At 52.5% G+C, this 10601-nt stretch overlaps 1 protein-coding gene across 2 annotated transcripts in view; it reads right to left on the bottom strand.

Moving 5' to 3' along the window:
• The window catches only part of FGD3 (FYVE, RhoGEF and PH domain containing 3), an 88828-nt gene extending 81516 nt beyond the window's left edge, over positions 1–7312 (bottom strand). For both annotated transcript variants that reach the window (XM_023738610.1, XM_023738611.1), the window contains exon 1: positions 6483–7312. The gene's annotated coding sequence lies outside the window, so the exon portion shown is untranslated. The remainder of the gene's footprint in view (positions 1–6482) is intronic.
• Between the last annotated feature and the right edge of the window lie 3289 nt (positions 7313–10601).

Here is a 10601-nt window from a genome sequence, read left to right as displayed (position 1 = left end):
AAAAAAAAAAGATACAAACTAGAATGTTTATGGATGAAATAGTAACATGATGGCCAAGATTTGCCACCAGATAGACTGGGGTGGGGAAGTGTTGGGTAGAGGTGGTACACGGTTGGCCAAAGTTAATAGCTGTTGAGCACAGGTGCTGGGCCCGTGGGCCCGGGACACCCTTCTCCTCGCTTGTGTACACTGGATGTTTCCACAATTAAACACCTAACCAACTTAAGTAACTAATACAATAACTGGCTGTGACATGAACACCGAGATCACACAAGATAAAAAGCATAGTCCCTAACAAGAGAACCTCTCTGAGGGAGGGGCCACGTGTCTGGTGCACACTCCAGCCAGTAGGGTGAGGGCAGTTCCGACCTCATTTTTGATGGGGAAATGGAGGAAATGTTCTCCCGTTGTACCCCCAGAATTAGGGTGAAGGAACGTCCAGCCTCTGGACTCTAATCCCCAACTCACCACCTGGGGCCCAGGACTTTAGAGCTGGGCTGACCCTGGGAAAGCCCCACCCACTCCTACCCCACTTCAACACAGAAGGCCCAGAGAGGTGTGGTGACTACCCTGACATCACACACTTCTTGGGAATGGAAGCTGGCCTCAAACTCACATTTGGCTCCAACCTGGTGCCCCACAGTCCTTCACTCAGGCTCAGGCAGAAGTAGGCAGCTCTTCTGTCTAAGGACCTGTCCCTGTCATCACAGTTTGTGGGAGGGAAGTGGGCAGAAGGGCCTGGAGGCTCTCTATGAATTCACCTCCCACTCACTCACTCACTTCCCTGCTATCAGCACTTCTGGGATGAGGTCGCTCCAAATGCCCCAAACGTGTCTATGAAATGCCCCAGCTGTACTGTTTTTACTCATCTAGAAGGCACATAAATATAAATACTACAGCCATGAATGAAAAACCACTGTCTATTGCCATAAATAAAAAGCAACCATAAAAATAAAACCACAACCTTTAAAATAAAAAATCATTCTTGGCATAAAAAAACATCTTGGCAGGCAGATGTTTGCTACAGCAGGTGGAATCTCAGTGGTGAGCGTGTGTGTGTTCGCTGCAAAATCCTTTGAACTTTACTGTGTGTTTGAAAGTGTTCATAACAAAGTACTGGGTGCGGCAGTTTATTCCATACCTAAGGGGCAACTGCCTGGATGCCATACTTCTCGTGAGTTCAGAAGCACTGCCCCCCCTTCAGATTATGTTTGAAATTTTCATTAAACAAAGCAAACAAAAACCTTCCAGTAGCTTCCATTCATTATACACTTAAATCTTAGCACGGCTCAGAGCCTTTGCTCTGGCCGCTCTTCTCTGCCCGGCTGCCCCATCATTCAGGCCTCCGCCCAGATGACAGCCCACAGCACGCTGTCACCCTCCCCAGCTCTGCTTCCCCTCCAGGAGCTCTCCTCCACCCACACCATTCTGCTCGCAGCCTCCTCCTTCCCCACTGACCCCACCCCGTGTGAGTGACATGATACCCCTGTCCTTGGCACTCAGGGAGACACTCGATAAGTATCTTTGAATGAATAAAAGAATGGATGAATCTGAGCCAGCATCTCAAGCCCTCTGTTGTTGTTGAAAACAACCTTTAATGCCTGGAGAAGAGGCCATGTGGTGTCAGTGGCCAAGCATCAGCTGAAGAGAGCGTTAACTGAGTCAATGTCATGTGAAAATGGCCGGCGGGAGCCTTCACTCAGCATGATTTGCAAGGTTAATCCACGTTGTGGCATGCATGAGGACTTCACTTCTTCTGGGTATGTACTCAGAACTGGGATTGTTGGGTCATAGGGTAGTTCTATGCTCAACTTTTTAAGGAACTGCCAAACTGTTTTCCGCAGTGATTGCACCATTTTACAGTCCAACCAGCAATGGACAAGGGTTCCAATTTCTCCACATCCTTGCCAACACTTGTTATTTTCCAATTTTTTTCATCTTAACCACTCTGGTGGGGGTGAGGTGGTATGTCACTGTGGTTTGGATTTGCATCTCCCTGATAACTAATGACGGTGAGCATTTTTTCATGTGCTTGTTGGCCACTTTTATATCCTCTTTGGTGAAATGTCTACTCATGTCCTTTGCCCATTTTTTGATTGGGTTGCTTGTCCTTTTCTTGTTAAGTTGTATCAAGTACTTTTTATTTTCCTTCTAATATTTCCTTTACATAAAACTACAAAACGATGCTTTGGCTTCGTCCAAATTTTGAAAATATAAAATCCAAGATGAAACTATGTATGGTTGAACCACACCTTCTATGGTCAGCCTCTCAGCTCATGGCCCCCTTATCATGTTCACACCACACAGCACCCTGCCAGTCATGGCGGTGAGTGAGGAGGCCCAGAGTGGTGACCTCTCCTCGGGGCTCTACACAGCCCCACTGGTCCTCCCTGTGCTGATTTGGGGGGTCAGTCACCACCCAGCCAGATGACTAGCAGGTCACACTGCAGCTGCCAGCCCAGCCTGCCCTCTGTTCATGCATCACCTGCCTAGTGATGGCCCCAGGCGGGGCCTCTGAGCGACATGAAGCCACTAGGAGCCTCTGGGATCCCTGACCACACTCTGCTCCAGCCCAGCAGGTACAGATAGGCGGCTGGCAGCCCCCTCCCCCTGACTCCTGGGCCCAGCAGCATGGCAGCGTGCTCTGGAAGAGTGCATGACCGCCTGCCCAACCCTTAGGTGGGTCACTCATGGGCCTAGGGGCAGGGCTCCTGCCCAGCTGGGCCTGGAGCCCTGCAGCCCCCCGAGGCACCACCAAGCACACACCTGCTAGAAGCCAGAGCCCATCGCCACGCAGCTGACTCTGGGGACGTGCATCTGACCCACTGTCTACCAGCCCATAGAGTCTATACCAGAGATGCCAAGGCGGGAGTGGGGCCCAGGCATCTGGGGACTCTAACTTAGTCGGCACTCCTGTGCTCATCCCCCAGGGATGCTGAAGCACCTTCTCTGTGCTGCAGGGCTGGTGTCCAGGGAAAGTCTATGATGCATGATCAGGTGGGGCCCAGCGAGAGCCCAGGGGCTGTGACCCTGATGCTGTGACCACCAACCACAGTGCGCTGTCTGGGGACCCGGAAGGTCCATCCCACGTCAGACACACAAGGCCCACACTGGTGGATGTGCCGGTGCACAGAGCACAAGGGGTGAGGTGAGGCTGAAGCCCAGCAACACTGTCATTCTGAGGAAGGAACCTGCAAGATCACCCACAACTGTACAGCAGGGTGAATGAAGAGTGGGGGAACAGCACCCCAGACAGAGGGAAGAGGACCTCAGACAAGGCAACGGCAGCCCAGGGAGCGAACAGGACCTCAGATGGGGGGAGCTGCACCCCAGGGATAAGAGCCAGCACCCCAGATGGGAATGGCACCCTAGAGAGAGGGGACAGGTTGTCCAAAGTTCAACGCGAGAGAGCCCAGCTGTCTGAGTAGCTAGCTGTGCATCCTGATGGTTGAGCCTGGGGGGCGGGGGGACAGGGCATGCTGTGTGGGTCTCCATCAGCCTCCCTGCAGTTGGGATGGGTCTTGCAGCAGTGTGGAGCCGCGTGGCGCTGGTGCAGGTGGCCACCCTCAGCCCAGGTTCTGGGAGGCCCAGTGGAGGCAGGGTGGCTTGCCATGAGGACGATTAGAGAGACTGGAGCCCTGTGGACAGAAGCTGAGGCCTCAGTGCTCGAGCCAGGGTCACCACAAAGAAGGACAGGGGTGCAGGGCAGCCGAGCATGGTTGGAGGTGCAGCAGGGTAACCAGGGAGAGGTCCCCCAGGCACTGTCAGCCTGACCCCTGACCCCACATGGCTACCCCACCCCATCCAGGTGTCCGCTGGGAGCCCTGCCCCCACCTTGACCCTGCTGCTCCTGTTCCTGGCTCAACACACCACATGCCCCTGCCTGCCCCTCATCGCCACAGCCCCCGATGGGACCCTGCAGAACACGGGAAGAAGTGATTGGTGTAGAGATCGAAATAGTGGGCATCAGGAAGAGCATCAGGGTCCCCTCACCTCTCCCATCACCCTCATCCGTCCCAGGGCCTAGGGTGACTACTGTCCCCATACGGTCCGCAGCGTTCCCACCTGGTCCAGGATCATCCTTCTCAAAGACACTCACCCCTAAGCCCTCCTGAGGCCACCGGAACTTTTCCTGGGCCTGATTTACATCTGCCCTGCAGGCCAGACCTCTGTCAGGTGGCACCCAGTCCTGGGGTTTCACATGCCATCTCTACTCCCAGGCTCACCCTATTATCATGGAGCCTCGGTTCTCGCATCCGTGAACTGGGTGGTGGCGAGGAAGCAGCACTCCTTCCCTGCCCATGGCACATACCAGGAGTCCTCTAAGGAAGAGCAGCTGCTTAGGTCACTGCTGAGCCAATGGGGCCTCCTGGCCATGAGCTGGAGACCCCTGGGCATCTCAGGACAATGCCTGGTGCTTTCACTCCAGCCTCGACAGGTCAAAGACCCTCCAGGCCGCTCAGCATGCAGAGGATGCACCCCTGCTTAGCTTTCACATCAAGAAACACTTATCTGTGCGGACAGATGTCAGCCCCTGGGGGCTGGGAACTGATGCCCCTGGACAGCCCACAGGCAGCCCAGCCTGGCCTCCTGTGACACAGGGACAAACCACTTCCTCCCTTCACCCCAGCCAGCGCCCCACCCTCGTCCCCAGGCTGCTGTTGGACTCAGAAGATTGGGGCTTGGGCCCAGACACGCAGCTGCAGGCTGTGAGGTCCTAAGCAAGTCTCAAAGCGCTCTGTGCCTCAGTTACCTCTTCTGTAAGAATGGCTCAGTAATATGTGGCCTGGGTATGGGCCCAGGACCAGTTCTGACAGCAGCAGAGCTGCAGTCATCCGCAGCCTCCCCCCACCTCCAGAGCCTGGCAGTATGCAGACCTCCACCCTACAGGCGTGAAGGTAGAAGTCACAGCGGGCAGTGGCCCCTCACCAGGGTCACTGTGGTCGTGGAGCACCGGCACACCAGCATCCGACTGCTGCCCGGGGCCCGTTCTCCACCCCTGGAGACATCTCAGGAGCCCAGGGGTCCACCTTTCTGTCCTCACCATCCCCCGTAGGCCAACAGTGACTCACCATCCCCAATCTGACAATGACCATTGTTTACGGTACAGTGACCCCGAACCGCAAAGCTTGGAAGGGTGTGGGGCCTGAGCTCCGGACGCTGGCGCCAAGCTGTGGGCCTTCAGACAGGTTGCTGCCCCTCGGGGCCTGGTTCCCCATCTGCACAGAGGGCATGGTCGGTGTCATGGTTTGAATTATGTCCCCCAAAAGTGTGTGTAGCGATTTGGCTGGGCCCTGATTCCCAGAATTGTGTGGTTGGCCTCCATTTTGTGATTGTAATTTTATGTTAAAGAGGATTAGGGTGGAATTGTAACACCACCCTTACCCAGGTCACATCCCTGATCCAATGTAAAGGGAGTTTCCCTTGGGTGTGGCCTGTACCACCTTTTACCTTACAAGAGATAAAAGGAAAGGGAAGCAAGCAGAAAACTAGGGACTTCATACCACCAAGAAAGAAGCACTGGGAGCAGAGTGCGTCCTTTGCACCTGAGGTTCCTGCGCAGAGAAGCTTCTAGTCCAGGGGAAGACTGATGATGACGAGGACCTTCCTCCAGAGCCAACAGAGAGAGAAAGCCTTCGCCTGGAGCTGACCCCCTGAATCTGGACTTCTAGCCTACCGGACTGCGAGAAAATAAATTTCTCTTTGTGAAAGCCATCCACTTGTGGTATTTCTGTTAGAGCAGCACAAGATGACTAAGACAGTCAGGATTACCCGTTCTTCCAAGACAGATACCCTCTCTCTGTGGCTCAGTGCTGGCCCAAGAAGGCCCTGGCCAGCTAAACTCCCATTCCTGGTAGAGCCACGCCAGACAGCCCTGGTGCCTGCCAGTACCTAAATGGTATGTGGCTGTGCAGGAATGAAAATGGACCTTCTGAGGCCGTGCTGGCTGGGGAAGGTCTGGCCCTCCTAGGGACAATGTCTAGACTACTGGCCCCTGTTTTGCTCTGGCAAAGGAAGACCTGCATTCCCCAATGCCTCGAAGACACTGAGCTGGCATTTGAGCTTTCAGACAGACCTCGGCCCAACGGCCATGGCTCAGAGCTCAACTGAGTCCTCAGCTGGTGGGGCTGCACCCCCCACTCAGCTCTGCCCCCGCAGAGCTTGTTAAGGACAATGTCCAAGGTCCCAGCCAGCCCAGATAATGGTCAGCCCAGTCCCACACACTGGCTTACAAAGGACTCTCACATTTCCCCACAATGACTGACTTGATAAACAACACTGGAGGAACCCACAGAAAGAAAAAAGGTCAAACAAGAGACATGGCGCTGCCTGCCACCACCGCGGCTTCCTGCCTTAAAAACATCACAGTCTCTCTCAAATGGCTCCTGTTCTGCATGCCCTCACTATCTGCAAAGTTCCCCACACAAAACCAAACTCGGTCTCCGGAGTCGCCAAGGCCTCCACGATGAAATCTCACTCACCAGCCGGCCGAGCGAACGCCTGTGCGTTTCTCCTCCAGGTTTGAACTTCATGCAACAGCAAAGCACTGCTTCCTTTTTCTGGTTTGTGCACTAAGGTCACAAAACTATAGCGTATTTGCATTTCCGCATTGTCACACAGCGAGGAGTTTCACGTGCTACTTTGCAGGGTGGTGGTAGTGACAGCAAAAACACAATCAAACCCGGCCAAATGGGTGTCCCAAGCTTGCCACTCACACCCGGCAGCCAGCGACAGCCAGTGCTGGTTGAAGTGTTTAACAGCGCCATTCTACGGAGCCTGGGGCTCTGGGCGTAGATGTGGATGTGGCCATCACACCCATCCTTCTTTCCCCTCGGACGGATTTGCTGAGCCAGTCCCTGTAGGCTCACAGCTCTCAGGGCCTGCAGAGAGGAGGGCCCAGGGGGCCCTGGAGGGGACTGACTCCTAAGGAGGTGGGGCCGGACCCCAGGGCCTGAAGGGCACAGAAAGTGCCCATAGGCATGGTGGGAGGCCTACTCCAGTCTTTTTGAGTGGGAGCAGTGAAAACAGCCAGAGACAGGTGGGAAGTGAAGAGGCCTCACTGAGCTGAATCATTTCCAGGTTCTTCTGAGGGACAGAGCTATCCCCTCTGTGAAGCCACTTGCAAACAGGAAGGGCTCCATGTCCTTCCGCTCACTGTGTGGGGAAGAGTAAATGAAGACATGGTGGCTTCTAAAAGGCTTAGACTACAAATTCTGACCCAATTTAAAAAATGGTTTCTTATTGTTGTTAGTAAAAAGCTCTGGCAGTGCAGTGGTTAAGAGTTCAGCTGATAACCAAAAGGTCAGTGGTTCGAACCCACCTGCTGCTCTGCGGGAGAAAGATGTGGCAGTCTGCTTCCGTAAAGATTTACAGCGTTGCAAACCCAATGGGGCAGTTCTATTCTGTCCTATAGGGTCACTATGAGTCGGAATCGACTCGCCGGCGACGGGTTTGGTTTTTTTGGTTTTGTTGTTAGTTGCCATTGAGTTGGCTCTGACTCACAGTGACTCCATGTACAACAGAACAAAACATTGCTGGTCCTGTGCCATCTTCACAATTGTTGGTATGCTCAAGTCTATTGTTGAGGCCACTGTGTATTTTGAATGCTTTCCAACCTAGGGGGCTCATCTTCCAGCACTATATATTGGACCCACAGGGGTTTTCATTGGCTGATTTTTGGAAGTAGATCACCAGGCCTTTCTTCCTAGTCTGTCTTAGTCTGGAGGCTCTGTTGAACCCTGTCCACCATGGGTGACCCTACTGGTATTTGAAATATCAGTAGCACAGCTTCCAGCATAGTAACAGCACACAAGCCACCACAACACAACAAACTGACAGATGGGTGGTTTCTTAATCCAGGCTTAAATTCTTTTTTCAAAAGCCAAGTGATTGCTCTGAGCTTGGTCTCCCCACCTATCAGGTTGGGGTGATCACAGAGCCCCTCACAGGGCTGTGAGGGGTCAAAGGAGTGACTGTTCTGAAAGCTCTAGGAGCTGCACCACACTGAGGAAAAGTGTGTGACAAATAAAATAAAAACAACCAAGCAAGCATTTACTACAATGATTTTTCAAATCGGCATTCAAAACCACAACACTGTCACAGAGCCTGCGGCAGAGGGCTGTTACCTCCACGAATTCCCAAACGATGTCCACCCTAGCCAGACATGGAACCTAGCTCTAAATATTTACCCAATTGTTTGTTAACTAAAGATTAAAAGAGCCCTACAATTAAAACAAATATCAGTGAGGGCCACTGTGTACCCAGTCCGAGGGGCCCATCCTGGACACATCTACATGTCCCCCCAAGCTGGGAGACAGCATCTCTCCAAGGGAGCATGGGCCGAGCAACCCAGTCCCGGGTAACCCCACCATGGAGGAAGGGAAGGAACAGAGAGAAGAGTATGAATGGAGTGTACAGAAGTGGTCTAAGAAGGCAGAAATGGGTGCTGGGCAGCACAGTGGCAGGCCAGGTATAAAGATCTGGGAGGTGAGGGGTCATGGCAGGTAAGTGACAAAGAGTAGAGTTGTCATGGGGTCCACGGCTTGAAATTGAACTGAGGTCAAGTGTCTTCTCTTCCTTGAGTGGGTGCGAGTAGGAGAAAGTGGTGGCTCCACATGTGAGGTGACGATGTCCAAGAAGAAACATATGGTAGCCAGCCTTCAAGACAGCCCCAGTAAGCCTCACCTCCTGGTATTCATGTCCCTGGGTGGTTCCCTCACACTTTGAACAGGGATGACCTGTGTAACAAATAGAACATTGCAGAAATGACAGAAGGCGACTTTCTGAGGCTAGGTTATAAAGCACATTGCAACTTCTGCTTTGCTTTCTCCTGGGTCACTCACTCTGGCGAAGCCAGCTGCCATGTTGTGAGTTCACTCAAGCAGCCCTGTGGAAAGAGCCATGTAGGGAGGGGAGGAAATGAGACCTCCAGCCAACAGCCAGCACTAACCTGCTAGCCACATGAGTGAGTCTGCTTGGGAGTGGATCCTCAGCCTCGGTAAAACCTTCAGATGACTGCAGCCTCATAGGAGACCCTGAGCCAGAGAAGTCACACTCAAAGTCCTGACCCACCAACAGTAACTGAGTTAATAGATACATGTTTATTGTTGTTTTAAGCCACTAGGTGTTTTGGATAATTTGTTATGCAGCAATAGATACCTGATGTTATGAATTGAATTGTGTCCCCCTAAAATGTATGTTAACTTGGCTAGGCCATGATTCCCGGTATTGTGTGATTGTCCACCATTTTGTCATCTGATGTGATTTTCCTACGTGTTGTAAATCCTACCTCTATGATGCTAATGAGGCAGGATTAGAGGCAGTTATATTAATGAGTTAATACTAGATGAGGTTGTGTCTTGAGTCAATCTCTTTTGAGATATAAAAGAGAGAAGTGAGCAGAGAGACAGGGGACCTCATACCTCCAAGAAAGTAGTGCCAAGAGCAGAGCAGGTCCTTTGGACCAGGGGTCCCTGCACGGAGAAGCTCCTAGACCAGGAGAAGATAGATGACAAGGAACTTCCTCCAGGGAGAAAGCCTTCCCCTGGAGCCGACACCCTGAATTAGGACTTCTAGTCTACTAGGCTGTGAGAGAATAAACTTCTGTTTGTTAAAGCTATCCACTTGTGATATTTCTGTTGTAGCAGCAGTAGATAACTAAGATATCTGATAACCATATTTTCATCAGGAAAAAAGGAAAGGAATGACCTGAAGGTGGTGGGATGTCTGCCCACAGTGAGAGATGCGTTCACAGAAAACTAACAGCACTTCCTATCTCTATATTCATTTATTTCATTAATTCCCCCAACAGTCCAAACTGGGCCCTCACCTCTAAAGGGGTTCCCTGGTGGCAACTAGCAGCTCACTTTGACAACAGTGAAGATTCCATTTTGTGCTGTCCACTCTCATGGGCCTTGACTCACTTCAGGGAGTCAGAGAACCTTAAAGTGAGGCCTAGGGTTCCCCTCCCCTGCCCTAGCCAGCATTCCCACAGCTGTGGTCCTCCAGCACTGCTCACTCCCAAGCATGCAACACATACCACTCCCCCAGGTAGCTCCCTGTGCAAGGGGGAAGGGGGCACAGCCCTGAGGAGCGCTGGGTCTGTCTAAGTACCCAGTGGTTTCTCCCTCAGGCCCTGCTCTGCCCCAGAGACCCCCAGGCCAGTACAACCAGCAATGACCTGAGGGATGTCCAGGTCAGTGAGTTATCTAGTGCTGCTATAACAGAAATACCACAAGTGGATGGCTTTAACAAAGAGAAATTTATTTTCTCACAGTCTGGTAGGCTAGAAGTCCAAATTCAGGGCATCAGCTCCAGGGGAAGGCTTTCTCTCTCTGTCAGCTCTGGAAGAAGGTCCTTCTCATCAATCTTCCCCTGGACTAGGAGCTTCTCCACGCGTGAACCCCGGGCCCAAAGGACACGCTCTGCTCCTGGCAATGCCTTTCTTGGTGGTATGAGATCCCCCACTCTCTGTTCACTTCCCTGTCCTTTTGCTTCTTCTGAGATAAAAGGTGGTGCAGGCCACATCCCAGGGGAACACCCTTACACTGGATCAGGGATGTGACCTTAGTAAGGGTGTTACAATCCCACCCTACTTCTCT

This window comes from Trichechus manatus, unplaced genomic scaffold (assembly GCF_000243295.1).
Source record: "Trichechus manatus latirostris isolate Lorelei unplaced genomic scaffold, TriManLat1.0 scaffold00120, whole genome shotgun sequence".
NCBI lineage: Eukaryota > Metazoa > Chordata > Mammalia > Sirenia > Trichechidae > Trichechus > Trichechus manatus.
The sequence above is the reverse complement of the archived record's forward strand: the minus strand, read 5'-3'. Positions and strand labels throughout refer to the sequence as shown.